Raw genomic sequence first — 19318 nt, 5'->3', positions numbered from 1 at the left:
GGGGACAGGGAGAGGGGGGAAGGACAGAGAGAGAAAGGGAGGAGGAGGGAGGGAGAGGGGGGGACAGGGGGGAGGGATGGAGAGAGAAAGAGGGAGGGGGGAGGGAGGGAGGGAGGGAGGGAGAGATGGAGGGGGCAGGGAGGGAGAGAGAAAGAGGGGGGAGAGAGGGAGGGGCCAGGGAGGGAGAGGGGGGAAGGACAGAGAGAAAGGGAGGAGGAGGGACGGAGAGGGGGGGAGGGACGGAGAGACAAAAGGATGGGGAGGGAGGAGGGAGAGAGAGAGAAAGGGAGGGAGGGAGAGGGAGGGACAGAGAGACAGAGGGGGAAGGAGTGACCGAGAAAGAGGGAGGGGGGGAGGGAGGGAGAGAGAGACAGGAGGAGAGAGGGGAGGGAGTGACGGAGAGAAAGAGAGGGAAAGAGAGAGGGAGGGAGGGAGAGAAGCCAGGGCAGACCCCTTCTTCCCCCCAGGCACCCAGGCTGCTACGAGGTGGAAAGGGCCTTCTTCCTTTTGTGAGTCTCGTGGCCCGTTTTTACACAATCGCTACCCATTCGGGGAAGACTGTTGTTTAACCTTGACTCAGCATTCTGGGGATCCAGCCTCTGCCATTGGTAGTCGGGGGGGGGGGGCTTGGAGGGGGGGTGGAGATCAGTGGGAAATCCCAGGGGCTGGAGGTAAAAAAAAGTTTTTAAAAGTTTTTTTAAATTTTTTTTTAATAAAGCAGAATGTTTGTAGCTGAAATGAGGGGCCCCGGTGCTCTCTGAGCCTGATGGTTCCCTTTCAGACGTTTCATGACCCAACTAGGGAACACCATCAGGGCTAGAAGGGAGTAGTAGGCTATGCTTTTTCTTTATATGCAGTGCACTGTATGTAAATATTCTTAGCCCTGATGATGTTGCCTAGTTTGGGTCACCTTTTTTCAGTGCCCGTTGTAACTTTAAACGGTGACTAAAGAAACGGTCGTAGGTCCAGGACTTACCTGTAGCCTAGATTAAAATGTTAGCCAGGTTGGGCAGCCTGTAGTTCGTGTGTGTGCTGTGAGCTTAGACATTATACTTAAACTAGCCATAGTTTTATTTCATCAACCTGCCTCCAGAAGCAGTGAATGCTCCAACACTGGAGGTTTTAAAGAAGAGATTGGACATCCATTTGTCAGAAATGGTATAGGGTTTCCTGCCTGAGCAGGGGGTTGGACTAGATGACCTCCAAGGTCCCTCCCAACTCTGTTATTATTATTGGTATTATTGTTTTGTTGCTGTAATTTACACAGCTCAGTTATTAGGGTTTGCACAACCACTGAATGATAACTACTCTTGTACACCAAGTTGTACACCAAACCAGGGTTTTCAAACAGTGGCACAGGTACCACCTGTGGTACATTGGCACCTGGCAGGTGGTACGCGACCATCCTAGAAAAGTGGTAGCAGGGGAGGGGAATGAGCTGAACTGGTGGCAGCACCGCACAAGCCTAAGCGAGAGACGGATGGAGCTGCAGGGTTGTCGGGGCTCAGCGGAAGCGCCAGGATCAACGCCAGGATCCAGCTGGAGCTCGGCGCTGATCCTGGCGCTTCCGCTGAGCCCAGAAGAAGCGCCAATCCGCTGGAATGTTGCAGCATTTCCAGAGTCTTGTGATTTACATTCAGATGATTGGCAACTGATTCATATTTATGACGGTCACAGTGTCCCAGGGTCATGTGAAGTGACCAAAACCGGCTGCAACCACCCAGCAGAGGGGGGGAATAAACACCAAACACCCCCAACCCCACCCCTGCTGCCAATCCTCAACAGAAATGCTCACAATGATGAAAACCTTGGACAGGAGGAAGAGCGCCCCCGGGCGGGCAGGCAGGTGTCTTGCTCGGCTGTGGCTTGGGGGGCCCTTTTTTCAGTGCCATGGTAACTTTGAACAATCACTAAGTGAACTGTTGTAAGTCGAGGACTACCTTTACTTCATCACTTTTTTCCTTTTTTTTCTGGTCATCAAGTTTTTGACACCTTGCAAGGCGAGTGGTGGTACTCGGATGTTGCCATATCCTAAAAGTGGTGCAATGGGTGAAAAGGTTGAAAAGCGCTGGACTAGACCATTCAATTGAGACCAGATTTAATCCTCTTTTCTAATAGCTCTGATTAAAAAAAAAAAGTCCGTCCACTGCACACAAACATCAGCATTATCACACGAAATAGGGAGGTTTGGGGTTCGTTTGCATCTGCGGCATGTAATTAGCCCACAATTACGGTTTGTTTCGTCATCTTTCCAAAGTCAGGTCTAAACTGCTGTAAAATTGCTATAAATCTTCAGCCCCAAGGCAAGCTGCAATTTCTGATCCCAGGCTGGCTTTCCACAACGATAAATAGACTCCCACAAGCAAAACCTAATAAATAACATTGCCAGGATTATAACCTGTGGCATGTTAAAAAGAATAAAGATTTTTAACTCAGCAGAGAGTTTGCAGGGCAATTTAAAGATAATATCTTAATATCTTTTAATATGCCTCTCTCTCTCTCTCTCTCTCTTCTTTCCAGGAGATAAAATCAGAGTTGCTCTGGGCAACAGTTTGGATTTTAATTTATAACTTCCCAAGAATTATCTGAGGAAATATTTGGGCATTTTGCACAGGCGGACAGGCCCTTTAAAGCTATAAATTTGCTTTACTGAACTGCTTTGCCTGCAGCTCAAAGACACTTCGGCAACTCCTTTCAACCTCCTTCCATCCATAATTTCAAAAGAGTTCCTGCCTGATAGGTTAATTAGTCACTCGTGGGTGTGGGGCGCAGGTGTCTCCTTCGGGGAGTCTCACGCTGAGATGTGCAGGTAATCCTCCTCGGCTTACGACCACAACGGAGCCCCAAATTTCTGTGGCTAAGCGAGACCGTCCTTAAGTGAGTTTTGCCTCATTTTACGACCTTACTTGCCGCCGTTGTTAAGAGAATCAATTGCTAAGTTAGGAACAGGGTGGTGAAGTGGATCCGGCTTGTCGGAAGGTCGCCAAAGGCGATGACGTGAGGTCAGGACGCTGCCACCGTCATACGTCTGAGTCAGTCGCCAAGTGTCTGAATTTTGCTCAGGTGACCGTGGGGACGCTGCAACCCCCAAAGGCAAGGCCCGTGGCTTTTTTTCTTTGAGCAGATACGTTTGCAGATTGCAAGGGAAGAACAATGCGTTGCAATCTGTAGCGAACGCATTTCAGCTTTTTGTTTCTCGGCACAATTTTTGCTAAGTTACCTCTGAGCAAAGTGCAGAGCGCAAACAAGAAAGAAAGAGCAATGGCTGGGTTATAACAGATTATACTTTGATCCCTTCATAAGATGGATAAGATGATAAGATAAGATAAAATAAAATAAGATAGGATAAGATAAGGTAAGGTAAGATAAAGGTAAAGGTTCCCCCGCACACGCGTGCTAGTTGTTTCCAACTCTAGAGGCCGGTGCTCATCTCCGTTTCAAAGCCGAAGAGCCAGCGCTTGTCCGAGGACGTCTCCGTGGTCATGTGGCCGGCATGACTCGACGCCAAAGGCGCACGGAGCGCCGTTACCTTCCCACTGGAGTGGTCCCTATTTTTCTACTTGCATTTTTACGTGCTTTCGAACTGCTAGGTTGGCAGAAGCTGGGACGAGTAACAGGCGCTCACTCTGTTACACGGCACTCGGGATTCGACCCGCCAAACTGCCGACCTTCCGATCGACAAGCTCAGCGTCCTAACCCACTGAGCCACCGCGTCCCTTAAGGTAAGATAGGATAAGGTAAGATAAGATAAGATAAAATAAGATAGGATAAGACAAGACAAGATAAGATGAGATGAGTTAAGATGATGATATGATATAATAAGATATGATAAGATGACCTTTATTGTCATTTTTTTTTTAGTGTGGGCACAACAGCCCACATCAAAAATGAAATTTGGTTGCCTGCACACATACATAACACATTTAAAACATGCTGTATACAACCTACGTATAGACCTACACCCTTACATATATAAAGCCCTACATGGCCTGGGTCCGGGGTATTTGAGGGAACACCTGCTGCCGTCATTAAACGCCCTTCGCCCAGTGCGCTCCCACAGGGAGGGTCTGCTCAGGGTTCCGCCGGTGAGAGATTGCCGGCGGGTGACACCCAGGGATAGGGCCTTCTCAGTGGGGGCGCCTGCCCTTTGGAACCAGCTGCCAATGAGCTGAGGACTGCCCCCGACCTCCGTTCATTCCGCCGGGGCCTGAAGACCTGGCTCTTCGAGCTCTCTGGCCCAGGCTGAGGATTAATCTTATTTTAACTGGGGTTTTATTTAGACAGGGACACATATAATTTCTTTTAAAATTTGTTTTTAACTTTTGTATTTTGGTTTTTTAATCACCCTGTAAACCGCCCTGAGTCCTCAGGGAATAGGGCGGTATATAAATATAACTAAATAAATAAATAAATAAATAAATAACGGAAGGAAGAAGCTTGAGAGTTCACAAGGTTAATGCTGTATGGAATGAAACAATGGCTGAATCTGGATGTTTGGCTTTGGATACCACGGAGCCCCCTCCTCCCAGAAGGGAACAAGGAAAACAGGCCATGAAGAGGGTGTGTAGGGCGCCTAAGATAAGCCCTAACCCCAAAATAAACCCTAGTTTGGGGGCAAGGTGCACATGTAAAAATGAAGCTAGGGTGGGGGTGGAGCTGCCCGACACACCCCACACCCACTTGCTTTAGGACTGCTGCAGCCGGGCCTCCCACACCCAGACACCTCCCATGCCGCTGCTTGGGTTCTTCTGTGGACACTTGTGGTTGCATGCCACGTGGTGCACTGCGCTGCTGCCGTCACTAGTAGCGGGCCATGTGGCACATCTTGCCGCTGCCGCCGCTCACAACAAAAGGCCGCGTGGCTCATGGCGACGATCGCACCAGTGGCGCCATTCACATGCGCCATGTCACAACACACCAGGTGGCCTGCCACGAAGAGCAGCACTGGTGCAATTGCGGCCACGAGCCACGTGGCCTCCTGCTTCGAGCGCCGCCGGCGGTGTGGTCAGTGCCACGAGCCACGCGGCCTGTTACGAGCAGCGCCACCAGCGCAATCGGTGCCACGAGCCACGCAGCCTGCCGCGCGTGGCGGCACCGGCGAGGTGCGCCACGTGGCCTGCAAGTGGCAGCAGGGGTGCCGCCACTTTCATTTTTACGTGTGCGCCTTGCCCCAAAACTAGGGCTTATTTTGGGGGTAGGGCTTATATTAGGCACCGGAGGCGATGTTTGCACAGCACAACACACTGTGCGGCCTTCTGCCGCGAGCAGCGGTGCGATGCACCACATGGTGTGTGGCCGCAAACACAGCCACAGAAGAACTCAGACAACGGCGTGACAAGCCTGGCTGTGGCGATCCTAAGGTAAGCGGGTCAGACATCTCCTGCAAATAAGATCTGGTGCCTCTTTGGGAGGCAAAAAACAAATATAAGATCGGGTCTTATTTTCGGGGAAAGACAGTATATCACCCCTGTTTCCCTTTGTTCCTCATGTACTAGCTAATTGATGGCCCGGAATGTGTTTGTGTTTGCTGCTTCTAACACAACAGGCAGGAACTGAGAAAAGCCAGCATTTTCAAATGTAATTAAAAATCCTCAGGCCCTGTGCCCACCTGCTTGCAATAGGCAGGCACGTTTCTGCATTGCACTTTGTAAGATCTGGGAAAGGGCAGGCTGCAATTAGCCAACCACTCATTAGCATAGAATGGAAACTCTACCTGTCCTTCCTGTAACCAGGATTAGCAGGGTTACTAAAAATACAGCTGAACAATGCGGAAGGTCGCAAAGGAGAAATTTTGGCTCCAGACAAAGAGTCATCAGGAGGAGTTTCCTCTCCCTGCCAGCTGATCATAGAATAGATTAGATTGGAATAGAAAATATGGAATGGAATGGAGTGGAATAGAATAGAATAGAATAGAATAGAATAGAATAGAATAGAATAGAATAGAATAGAATAGAATAGAATAGAATAATAGAATAGAATAGAATAGAATAGAATAGAATAATAGAATAGAATAGAATAGAATAGAATAGAATAGAATAGAATAGAATAGAATAATAGAATAGAATAGAATAGAATAGAATAGAATAGAATAGAATAGAATAGAATAGAATAGAATAGAATAGAATAGAATAGAATAGCTTGTAAGCCACCCTGAGTCTTCGGAGAAGGGCGGGATATAAATGGAATTAAATAGAATAGAATAGAATTACAGAATAAAATTACAGAATAGAATAGAAACAGAATAGAATAGAATTACAGAATAAAATTACAGAATAGAATAGAAACAGAATAGAATAGAATTACAGAATAAAATTACAGAATAGAATAGAAATAGAATAGAATAGAATTACAGAATAAAATTACAGAATAGAATAGAAATAGAATAGAATTACAGAATTACAGAATAGAATAGAACAGAACAGAGTAGAATAGAATAGAATAGAATAGAATAGAATAGAATAGAATAGAATAGAACAGAACAGAACAGAATAGAATAGAAAATGGAATAGAATAGAATAGAATAGAATAGAATAGAATAGAATAGAATAGAATAGAATAGAATAGAATAGAGCTGGAAGGGTCCTTGGAGGTCTTCTAGTCCAGCCCCCCGCTCAAGCAGGGGAACCTATAGACAATCAATGTCTTAATTAGTTTCCCCCAATTTTTTATTTCCCTTTAATATTTAACTTGACATTTAATATTTCTAGTTTCCAAGTTTTAAGTACGGTAACCAAAGTTCCCTTTATCACGATACATCACAAAGTCTGATATTCAGAATCCGCATCTTATCTATTTGAATACATTCTATTTCTCACCATCTTACATCAACTAATTAATAATATAACATTCTTATTTTCCATTAATTTCCAAACGTCTTAAAGCATCCCCATTATCATGTGATCAAAATTCACGTGAAAAAAGGACTTATGACCGTTTTTCACACTTACGACCGCTGAAGCATCCCCATGATAACATGATCAAAGATCATATGCTCGGCAACTGACTCATATTTAGGTCATTTGAAGTGTCCCGGGGGGTTACGTGATCCCATTTTGTGTCCTTCTGACAAGCAAATATTTTATTTTATTTATTTTATTTTAATTCCATTTGTATCCCGCCCTTCTCCGAAGACTCAGGGCGGCTTACAAGCTGAGCAGTAGCCTTCATTCTATGTATATGCCTGCTTGTTAGGGCTTTTGGGGCCCCCTCAGCGGCATTATTACAAAGTCAGCTTAATTGCCCCCAACAATCTGGGTCCTCATTTTACCTACCTCGGAAGGATGGAAGGCTGAGTCGACCTTGAGCCTGGTGGGACTCGAACCTGCACTAATGGCAGGCAGCTGGTGTTACTTAAGGAGGCATTAGCCCACTGCTCCACCAAGGCTCTTTATGGAAATGCCATAAAATGGGGCCAAACTCTCTTAACAAACATCTCAGCGACAAAAATTTGGGGCTCAGTTATGGTCGTAAATGAAGGACTGCCTGTATGTTGATGGGGGGGGGGAAGTAGGGGAACCCCATTTGAGGGGTGTTTGTCTGCTGGCTTTAAATCATAGGGACAGAATCAAGATCACGTGAAGAGTTAATACCACTTTACAAGGCCTTGGTAAGGCCACACTTGGAATACGGCATCCGGTTTTAGTCACCACAATGTAAAAAAGATGTTTGTTTGTTTATTTATTTATTTTAATTCCATTTATATCCCGCCCTTCTCCGAAGACTCAGGGCGGCTTACAAGCTTAGCAGTAGCCTTCATTCTATATACTGTATATGCCTGCTTATTAGGGCTTTCATACACACCCCCAAGCGGGATTATTACAAAGTCAGCTTAATTGCCCCCAACAATCTGGGTCCTCATTTTACCTACCTCGGAAGGATGGAAGGCTGAGTCAACCTTGAGCCTGGTGGGATGCGAACCTGCACTAATGGCAGGCAGCTGGTGTTACTTAAGGAGGCATTAGCCCACTGCTCCACCAAGGCTCTTGGTGAAGGAGTGAGACTCTGGAAAGAGTACAGAGAAGAGCAACAAAGATGATCAGGGCTCTGGAGGCTAAAACATAAGGAAGGACTGGTTGCAGGATTTGGGTATGTCTACTTTAATGAAAAGAAGGAATTAGGGGTGACAGGATAGCAGTCTTCCAGTATCTCAGGGGCTGCCCCAAAGAAGAGGGAGTCAAGCTGTTCTCCAAAGCACCCGAAGGCAGGAGAAGAAGCAACGGATGGAAACTCATCAAGGAGAGAAGCAACCTGGAACTAAGGAGAAACTTCCTGACAGTCAGAACTGGAACAACCTGCCTCCAGAAGCTGTGAATGCTCCAACACTGGAAGTTTTTAAGAAGAGACTGGACAGCCATTTGTCTGAAATGGTACAGGATTTCCTGCCTGAGCAGGGGGTTGGACTAGATGACCTCCAAGGTCCCTTTCATCATCATCATCATCATCATCATCATCATTATTATTATTATTATTATTATTATTATTATTATTATTATTATTATTATTATTATTATTATTATTATTATTATTATATTGAAGTCTGGCTTTCAATTCCTTGCCCCTTAAAAACATGTCTCGATTTGGAACTGATTCGCTTTTGTAAAGATGGTCGGCCCACCGAGGGCCTACCGTGACAGATTTCTTCTTGTGAAGGACATTTGGGCTGCTGTTTCGCTCGATCAAAAGCCCATCGCCTACTTGGCAAAGGCTGTCCTGCACAAGCTCAGACAGGCCCACATGCCTAGAAATTAAATTCTTCCTCCAAGATCAATGGTAGCTGTTCCTTACCTCCTCCGGTAAAGTTGCTTCCTTTGAGAACATCCTTCCCACGACCGAAAATGTACTCCGGGGTAACTCCATGTTTACTTTGGTGTCTTCTCTCCCCCCTACAGAGGAGACGTTGTGATGGGACATCAGCAACAGAGCTGTGCTCCAGCTCAGGGTAATTTATCCAGCAGGAAAACAGAACAGCCAGCTCCGATCATCTTCATGGAGCAAGATTGGAGATGGGGAAAACCCAATCACGCTCCCGGCTTATAATTTCCTGCAGCCACTTTGATAATCCACCAAACTTCGTCACGGAGAAACGGGAAGGAGAAGCACGTTCCAAGAGAAACTGTCAGAAATCGTACGAAAGGGAGGCACCTTGAAAGCGGCATTCCCCAGCCCCCAGGTGCACAACTGAGGAAGCATCATGTGGCGTGTGATGAAAACGTTGTGTAAATGTACCCTCTTTGCGGTGTGTGTAAAAAAAGAGGTGGGGGGGCTTGGATGGCATGGCTGTGGCCACCATTTTGACTTTTCTGACCCTCCCCTTTGCTCATATTATCAGGAAAAATAGAAGGAAGGAGTGCTGGATAGGATGGATAGGGTCTCTTTACGAAGGGTTGAATAGAACTCTAATAAGTAAACCAAGATAATCGTTTCTGTCTTGATGGTGGGTTTGGGTGGGTTTTCCTTGTGTCCTTCCAGAAAGGAGCCAACCACTGCCATCCTTTTCACTGTGATGTTGTTGTCGTTATTGTTGTTAACACACAATCTGAGAGAGAGTTCAGTTTACCCTTGGTTATTTTTGGCTACTATCGGATCCTTCCAGAGAATCTGGAATAAAGATACCGTGGGAATATATACATTACGTTTCCCCCACTCATGCGTGCTAGTCGTTTCCGACTCTAGGGGCCGGTGCTCATCTCCGTTTCAAATCCGAAGAGCCAGTGCCTGTCCGAGGACGTCTCCGTGGTCATGTGGCCAGCATGACTAGACGCCAAAGACGCACAGAACGCTGTTACCTTCCCACTGGAGTGGTCCCTATTTTTCTACTTGCATTTTTACGTGCTTTCGAACTGCTAGGTGGGCAGAAGCTGGGACGAGTAACAGCCACTCACTCTGTTACGCGGCACTCGGGATTCAACCCGCCGAACTGCCAACCTTCCGATCGACAAGCTCAGCGTCCTAACCCACTGAGCCATCGCGTCCCTTAAGGTAAGATAGGATAAGGTAAGATAAGATAAAATAAGATAGGATAAGACAAGATGATGAGATGAGATGAGATGAGAAGATAAGATAAGATAAGATAAGATAAGATAAGATAAGATAAGATAAGATAAGATAAGATAAGATAAGATAAGATAACCTTTATTGTCATTTTTTTTTAGTGTGGGCACAACAGCCCACATCAAAAATGAAATTTGGTTGCCTGCTCTCGAAGTGCACACATACATAACACACATTTAAAACACGCTGTATACAACCTATGTATAGACCTACACCCTTAGATATAAGTAACATATTAATATTAATCACCATCCACCTTGAATGAATCCACCTCTGTTACGCGCCACTCGGGATTCGACCCGCCAAACTGCCGACCTTCTGATCGACAAAGCTCAGCTTCCTAACCCACTGAGCCATCACGTCCCTTTTATATATACATTACATATGTATGTATATATTATGGAATATATAGAGTATCATGGCTGTGTTTGCTTGCAACAGTCAGGTAATGTTTAGACTGGATTTGCAATTTTTGCCTCCCAGTGACCTCGAACAGGCAGATTTGTTTAATAACATTATGGCTGTCATCACAGGATGTAAGCCGTTCCAGGTAAAAGCTGCCTTTTGCAATTGACCGACAGTGAATTTGTCAATGCCCATGGTGTTCCGAGTGGCGCTCCAATTATTTTGGGATTGGAGCTTCTATTTGTAGGTCTTTGTATTTTGTGATTTTCTCCGGTTCTTCCTCTTCTCCTCTGCTATGTGCAGATACTACTACGGTGTCCACTCTGCAGACTTTTTTGACTTTCTTATTGATCCCTGGTTAAGTCATAGATCTTAGAACAATTAACCCGTGGAACCACCTGCCTCCAGAAGCTTCGAATGCTCCAACACTGAAAATTTTTAAGAAGAGACTGGACAGCCATTGGTCTGAAATGGTATAGGGTTCCCTGCCTGAGCAGTGGGTTGGACTGGATGACCTTTAGTGTATTATTATTGGTTAGCATTAGATGGATTCCATGGATTTTGGCCTGCACGGAGATAAAATAGCTCATTACAGGTAAGTCCTCGGCTTACAACAGTTCATTGAGTGACCATCCAGTTACAATGACACTGGGAAAAGTGACTTATGACCGTTTTTCACACTTAGGACCGTTGCAGCATCCCCGTGGCCACGTGATCAAAATCCAGATGTTTGGCAACTGACTCATATTTATGACGGTCGCAGAGTCCCGGGGTCAAGTGACCGTCTGACAAGCAAGGTCAACAGAATGAATGAATGAATGAACCTTTATTGTCAAAGTACAACCATGTATACATTGAGATTGGCTGAGCCTCCCTTCGTGCCCCCACCCCCCAACTCACAGTGACAACAAACCATCTTATTACACCATGTGAGCTAATTGCACAACACACCGGCCTCGCAAGTCAATCATGCATAAAGTTTATAAAATTATTTCCCGTTCAAGAGCCTAACAGCCCACGGACAGAAGCTGTTCTTCAGCCTGTTGGTACGGCTGGCTATACTTCTGTATCTCCTACCGGATGGTAGGAGAGTAAAGAGATACCGTCCAGGGTGTGAGTCATCCCTGAGAATTTTCCTCACTCTTCCAAGGCAGCGGGCCCTGGCGAGGTCATCCAGTGGTGTCAGGGAACAGCCCACAATGTCTTGTGCTGTGCTCACTACCCTCTGTAATGCTTTCCTGTCCGCGGCTGTCAGACCAGCATACCAAACCACAATACCATACGAGAGGACGCTCTCTATGGTAGTGTTGTGACTCAGGGTCAGCCTGTGGGTTCGGCACCCGGCTCAGATGTATCGGATGACTCAGATGAGGGGGAGGAGGTGTGTGTGGGTGACGAACCGGCTGATGATGGCTTGCAGGCTTGGCAGAGCTCCCAGCCGGGGACCTCCTCTCAGCTGCGTGAGCCCGATAGTGCGGAGGATGATGACCCACAGCTGGCCCTGTTCAAGGACGCCCGACGCAGGAGGCAGTCGAGCAGGACTAAGCAGAAAAAGGCTGCGGGTCTCCTCGGGAGGAGGCACAGGGAGACCACGCCCTGAGCTCTCAATAAAAGGAGTGTTTGGGGAGGGGCTGGTTGCTGAAAGCAACCCTTCTGCTTGAGGATTCAAGTTCTGGAGTTTTGGTTTCTTGTTTTGTTAATTGACTATTAAATCTTGGCAAACGCTTTTCAGCCTTGGACGCTCTCCAGTCTCTTCTTTCTGAATAGGGGTTTGCCTTATTACAAGGCCAGAAGGGGCTGGTTCAGAACAGTTGGCTTTCAGCCTCCCACCCCTTATTACTACGATGGAGCAGCTTCTTGCCGAGAATGCTCAGCTCACCCAGCAACTCACTTTGCTGGCAGCTCAGGTGGCTCAACTGCAAGCTCAGGTACATGCTGCACCCCCACCCAGGAGGAAATGTCAGATAGCTATGCCGGATAAATTTGCTGGCAATCCAGAACTGTTTCCTGCCTTCCTGGGACAATGCCAGCTTTTTATCAGCGTGAGAGCAGCTGATTTCCCCACTGACCGAGATAAGGTGGGATTCGTGTTGAGCCTTCTGTCGGGAGATGCAGCTCGTTGGGGCACGCCTCTGCTGGCACAGCCTAGCCCTTTGTTGGATAACTTTGGGGGGTTTTGTGACCATATGCGCCTCATGTACGAGGACCCAATTAAGGTGCAGACCGCCACCCAACGTCTGAAAGCTTTGAGGCAGGGTCAGCGCCCCCTACAGGCCTACATCAGCGATTTCCGGCTGCTTAGCCAGGATTCCGCCTGGAATGAGGCTGCGCTCGTGGATGCCTTCCAGGATGGCTTGTCGGAGGAGATGTTGGATGAGCTGGCCCGCGTGGACATTCCCTCAGACCTGAATGGGCTGATCCATCTTTGTCTGCGGATCGATGCCCGGCTGCAGCAGCGAAAGAGTCGCCGTGCCACCCCACAGACCCCTGCCGCTCCTGTTGAGCGTGTGCCCCCAGTCCAGAGGGAGGAGCCAATGGAGCTGGGTGCCGCCAGGTCCCGTCTATCGGTGACGGAAATGGACAGACGACGGTCGGGGGGGTTGTGTTTTTACTGTGGGGACCCTGGACATTTGGCTGCTTCTTGCCCGAAGAAGCGTCAGCGGGCGTCAGTGACCAAGCCTGCCCCGAGAAAGTCTTCTACTTTGCTGTCGGGAAACGGCCCGAGCCCGATCTAGACGGTGTGATAGATCGGGCGACCCACAACGACCACGCCGAGCGACGCCGTTCCGACGGTGCCTGTGAACCTACACGGCATTTGATTCTGGAGGCACGACTGATCCTTCCTGGCAAGCCAGAGGGGATTCCGGTCCATGCCTTAATTGACTCTGGGGCTACCACTAACTTTATGGATTCGGCCTTTGTGGCCAAATGGGCTGTTCCCCAGTGTCCAGTGGATCCGCCCATGCTTGTGGAGACCATCGATGGTCGAGTGCTCCTGTCCGGGCCTATTACGGCCGCCACGCAACCCGTGTGTATGGCCATCAGTACCCATGTGGAGGCCATTCAGTTTTACGTCACTTCGGATCTGCACTTCCCCGTGGTCTTGGGACTGGCGTGGCTCCGGGCGCATGATCCACAGATCTATTGGTCTCAGAACTTGGTCACCTTCCCAAGTTTGCAGTGCGTGGACCACACCCGCCATATCTGTGCCGGCCAGGTGGAGGGTTCCTCGGGGGTTTCCTTGCCTCCCGAACTGTCCGACTTTGCTGATGTGTTCAGCGAGTCAGAGGCGGACCAATTGCCCCCGCACAGGCCCTACGACTGCTCCATTGATCTAGTCCCTGATGCGCCTCTCCCAGTGGGGCGTTTGTACTCCATGTCGGAGCCCGAGTTGGCTGCATTGCGGGACTTCCTGACAAAGAATTTGGCTCGTGGTTTCATCCGGCCCTCGTCCTCGCCTGTGTCTGCACCCGTGCTCTTCGTCAAAAAGAAGTCGGGCGAGTTACGGCTTTGCTGTGACTACCGGAAACTCAATGCCATCACGGTGCGTAACCGCTACCCGCTGCCCCTCATCCCCGAGCTCTTGGACCGACTCCGGGAGGCTAAGATCTTCACGAAACTGGACCTGCGTGGAGCTTACAACCTCGTCAGGGTTCGGCCGGGTGATGAGTGGAAGACGGCGTTTGGTACTCGCTATGGACATTTCGAGTACACGGTGATGCCGTTTGGCCTGACCAACGCCCCCGCTGTGTTTCAGCATTTTATGAACGACATCTTTCGAGATCTGTTGGACCAGTTTGTCGTGATTTACCTGGACGACATCCTGATTTACTCCCCGTCGCGTGAAGCGCATCATCAGCATCTCCGTCAGGTCCTGCAGCGCCTCCGGGAACATCGGCTGTTTGCCAAGTTGGAGAAGTGCCAGTTCTACCAGGTGACCATCGATTTCCTGGGTCACCGCATTTCTCCTGAGGGCATCGCCATGGAGCCGAGTAAAGTCGAGTCGTTGCAGAGTTGGCAACCCCCGCGTCGCGTGAAGGACGTTCAGCGACTCCTTGGATTTGCCAACTACTATCGGACATTCATCCCTGGCTTTGCTGCCTTGACAGCCCCCCTCACCCGGCTCCTGCAGAAGAAGACTCGGTTCCAGTGGAACGCCCCCGAACAACAGGCGTTCCAGGCTTTGAAGGACGCCTTCATGAAGGAGCCCATCTTGAAACATCCCGACCCGCAACGGCCGTTTGTCGTGGAGGCGGACGCCTCCGACATTGCCATTGGGGCCGTGTTACTCCAGGCAACGACGCCCAGCGGTACCCTTTTCCCTTGCGCGTATCACTCTCGGAAATTGAACCCCTCGGAGCGCAACTATACCATCTGGGAGAAGGAGCTGCTGGCCATCAAGGCGGCGTTCGAGGCTTGGAGGCATCATTTGGAGGGGGCGCGGCATCAGATCGAGGTCCGGACGGACCACAAGAATCTGGAAAGCCTGCAGACCGCTCGGAATTTGAACCAACGCCAGATCCGGTGGTCCCTCTTCTTTGCGAGGTTTGACTTCCGGGTGCGGTACATACCCAGCGGGCACAACCAGAGAGCGGATGCTCTGTCCAGAAAGCCCGAATACACCCGAGTGGAGGACAAGCTTCCGCCCAGGACAGTGATCCCCGTCGAGTCTTTTGCTGCGGTGCGGGAGCCGGTGGATATACGGGCTCGGATCCGGGAGGCGCAGCAGCAGGAGGCGTGGGTGGCTCAGCGGAAGGAAGAGGTGGGGCCAGATTCGCCTTGGTCGGTCGCGGATGGACTCCTGTATTATCGTGACCGGCTCTATGTTCCAGGAGGGCCACTCAGGGGACTCGTCCTCAGCCAGTGTCATGATAACCCGGCTGCGGGGCATTTTGGCCTGTTCAAGACTCTGAACCTGGTCTCCCGTACCTTCTGGTGGCCCGAGTCCGACACGATGTCCAGTCTTATGTCACCTCCTGCATTCCTTGCAGGCAGGCCAAGTCAGCGACAGGGGCCCCGCCTGGTTTACTGCAGCCCTTGCCAACACCCAAGAGACCCTGGGGGGCTGTGTCCATGGACTTTCTGACGGATCTACCCCCATCCTCCGGTTTCACGACAGTGTTTGTGGTGGTGGACATGTTGACCAAGATGGCGCACTTCATCCCCTGTCGCGGCTTACCGTCAGCTCGCGCCACTAGTCGCATGTTCATCCAACAGGTGTTCCGGCTGCACGGCCTCCCCGATAGAGTCGTCTCCGATAGGGGGGCCCAGTTTACAGCCCGCTTCTGGCAGGAGTTGATGCGGGCGTTGGACATTAAGGTTTGCCTCTCGTCCGCGCATCATCCTCAGACCGACGGGGGTACCGAGAAGGTCATCGGCATCTTAGAGCAGTATCTGCGCTGCTACGTTAACCTGCAGCAGGACAATTGGGTGGACTATTTGGCCATAGCCGAGTTTGCCTTTAACAACTCGCAGCACACCTCCACGCAGATGACACCGTTCTTGGCCAACGTGGGTTATCACCCCCGGTTTTTCCCCCTTTCGCCCGTGGACTCATCGGAGCCGGCAGCGAACGAATTCATGGCGGAGTTACAGGCGATCCATCGGTTGGTGCGACGGCAACTGGAGAAGGCCAAGGCCGACTATAAGAGGTTCGCCGATCGGTCGAGAAGGGATACGCCTCCACTGTCGGTGGGGGATCGGGTCTGGCTGTCCACCAGGAACCTACCATCCACTCGGCCGGCGAGGAAGCTGGACCACCGTTACCTTGGACCGTTCCCAGTCGAGGCCGTCATCAATCCGGTCGCCTATCGTTTAACTCTGCCACGTTCCCTGCGCGTGCACCCCGTCTTCCATCGGTCCTTGTTGGTCCCCGAACAACCGGCCTGTCCACTTCGCCAAGCGGAACCTCCCCCATCAGGAACTCGTGATGGCGGCAGCACCCCCGAGTACGAGGTCGCCAGCATCCGGGATTCCCGTTGGCTGAAAGGTCGCTTCCAGTACCTGATCGAGTGGAAAGGGTACGGGCCGGAGGACTTCACATGGGAAGACGCGACCGCCGTTCATGCCCCTGCGTTGGTGACTGCTTTTCACGAACAGTTCCCATCCCGACCGCATCCGGATCGGCAGCCCCGGGGGAAGGGCCCTGCGGTGCGGGATAGTGTTGTGACTCAGGGTCAGCCTGTGGGTTCGGCACCCGGCTCAGATGTATCGGATGACTCAGATGAGGGGGAGGAGGTGTGTGTGGGTGACGAACCGGCTGATGATGGCTTGCAGGCTTGGCAGAGCTCCCAGCCGGGGACCTCCTCTCAGCTGCGTGAGCCCGATAGTGCGGAGGATGATGACCCACAGCTGGCCCTGTTCAAGGACGCCCGACGCAGGAGGCAGTCGAGCAGGACTAAGCAGAAAAAGGCTGCGGGTCTCCTCGGGAGGAGGCACAGGGAGACCACGCCCTGAGCTCTCAATAAAAGGAGTGTTTGGGGAGGGGCTGGTTGCTGAAAGCAACCCTTCTGCTTGAGGATTCAAGTTCCGGAGTTTTGGTTTCTTGTTTTGTTAATTGACTATTAAATCTTGGCAAACACTTTTCAGCCTTGGACGCTCTCCAGTCTCTTCTTTCTGAATAGGGGTTTGCCTTATTACAAGGCCAGAAGGGGCTGGTTCAGAACAGGTAGACCGGTAAAAGAGGGTCATTAGCCGTTGTTCTACCCTGTTCTTCCGCAAGATCCTAAGAAAGTGGAGTCTCTGTTGGGCCTTTCTGGCCACCTGGGTTATATTAACTTTCCAGGTAAGATCTTTGCACAGGTAGACTCCCGGAAATTTAAAGGAGGAAACTCTCTCCACACAGTCCTCCCCGATGTAAAGTGGGGCAGGTTCCTCCTTGTTCCTCTGGAAGTCTAGCACCATCACTTAACAACCACGTTACTAACTTATTAACTGTGGCGGGTCACTGAAGAACCGTGGCAAGGAGGTGGTAAAATGGGGGCAAAATTCACTTAACAATGGTCTCGCTTAAGAGGAGGAAACGTTGGGCTGAATTGCGGTCCTAACCCGAGGACTACCTGTATTTGCAGCCGATGTGCTACGGTTTTAGCACAGGACAAAAAAAAAAAGGGGGGGAATGTTCTCTTCTCCACTTAGTCCCTTAAAAAAGGCAGCCGAAACATTTTGCCCAGATTGTACCAACTGCAGCCCAGGTGAAAACTATGGAAAGATCTCTGACGTAACTTGAGCAGGTAGCTGCCAAAGAAAGAAGGGAGGGGGGGAGGAAGGGGAGGGAAGGGAAGGGGAGGGGAGGAGAGTGGAGGGGAGAGGAAGGAAGGAAGGAAGGAAGGAAGGAAGGAAGGAAGGAAGGAAGGAAGGAAAAGGCAGGGAGGAAGGGAAGGAAGGAGAGGGAGGGAGGGAAGGAAGGAAGATTAGAGCAAAGGAGGAAAGAAGGAAAATGAAAGAAGGAAGGATAATGGGAGGGAGGGAAGAAAGGAAAGGGAGGAAGATTAGAGCAAGGAAAGAAGGAAGGAAGGAAAGGAAAGGGCAGGGAAGGAAGAGAAGGAGGGGAAAACTCGCTTGCCAGCACATGAAATGCGTATGTCAAACCTTTTGCGGTTTCATGCATCATGTGGTCGCTCCTTAAGCGCCAGGCCTTTTGCTCATCGGCGGAGCCCATCACGGGTGACTTGAGTGGGAGGGGAGGAATGGCACAGCTGTGAGGAAGCTCTAATTTTTTATTTTAATCCCATTTATATCCCGCCCTTCTGGGAAGACTCAGGGCGGCTTACAATCTAAGAAGCACAAACCAATGTGCTTGGCAATAGCCTTCATTCTATGTATATGCCTGCTTGTTAGGGCTTTCACACACACCCCAAGCGGCATTATTACAAAGTCAGCTTAATTGCCCCCCAACAATCTGGGTCCTCATTTTACCTACCTCGGAAGGATGGAAGGCTGAGTCCTAGGCAGAAAGAACGAGGACTTTCAGACCCTTAAACTCCCTTCCGTCCTTCCCAGCAGGAGCCGAGTTACGGGCATTTTATCTAGGCCAGGGGTCTTCAAACGTGGCCCTTTTATGACTTGTGGACTTCAACTCCCAGAATTCCTCAGCCACGGCCAGGTTTGAAGATCCGTGGTCTGGATCCAAGCCCGCAGTTTCATCAAAATGGACAACTGAGGAATTCTGGGAGTCGAAGTCCAACAGTCATAAAAGGGCCAAGTTTGAAGACCCCTGAGAGTCTGGATCCAAGCCCGCAGTTTCATCAAAATGGCCGACTGAGGAATTCTGGGAGTCCACCAGTCGTAAAAGGGCCACGTTTGAAGACCCTTGGCCTAGGTAGTCCTTGACTTACGACCACAGTGGAGTCTAACGTTTCGTTGTGTAAGGGAGACCTTTAAGTGAGTTTTGCCCCATTTTACGACCTCTCTTGCCACAGTTGATCACATGGATCCCGGGACATCAAAGGTGATGACATGAACCTGGGACACTGCAGCCATCATAAATATGAACCGCTTCCTGAGCATCTGGAGATTTTGATCACCACTGTGGGGAATGCGGCAACCGTCATGTGAAAAAAATGTCACAAGACACTTTTTCCAGTGCCCCACTGTAACTTCGGTCACGAAACAAATGGCTCCTAAGTTGAGGATACCTGTATATTACATTAAGTCAGAAATAAAATCTCATTAGGGTGAGATGTGTAAACTGTAAACTAGCTAAATGTGTGGACTAGGTGTTAAGTGTGTGCTATTGTGAAGCCATCTTGGAAATGCTTATCTAGGTGTTTTGTAGGGAGTGCAATTTGTCTGGCCGGAATAGCAATAAACATACAAAATGGTATAGGGTTTCCTGCCTGAGCAGGGGGTTGGACTAGATGAC

Source organism: Vipera berus (assembly GCF_964194415.1).
Source record: "Vipera berus genome assembly, chromosome: 2".
NCBI classification, from domain to species: Eukaryota; Metazoa; Chordata; class Lepidosauria; order Squamata; family Viperidae; genus Vipera; species Vipera berus.
This window is presented reverse-complemented; position numbering follows the sequence as displayed.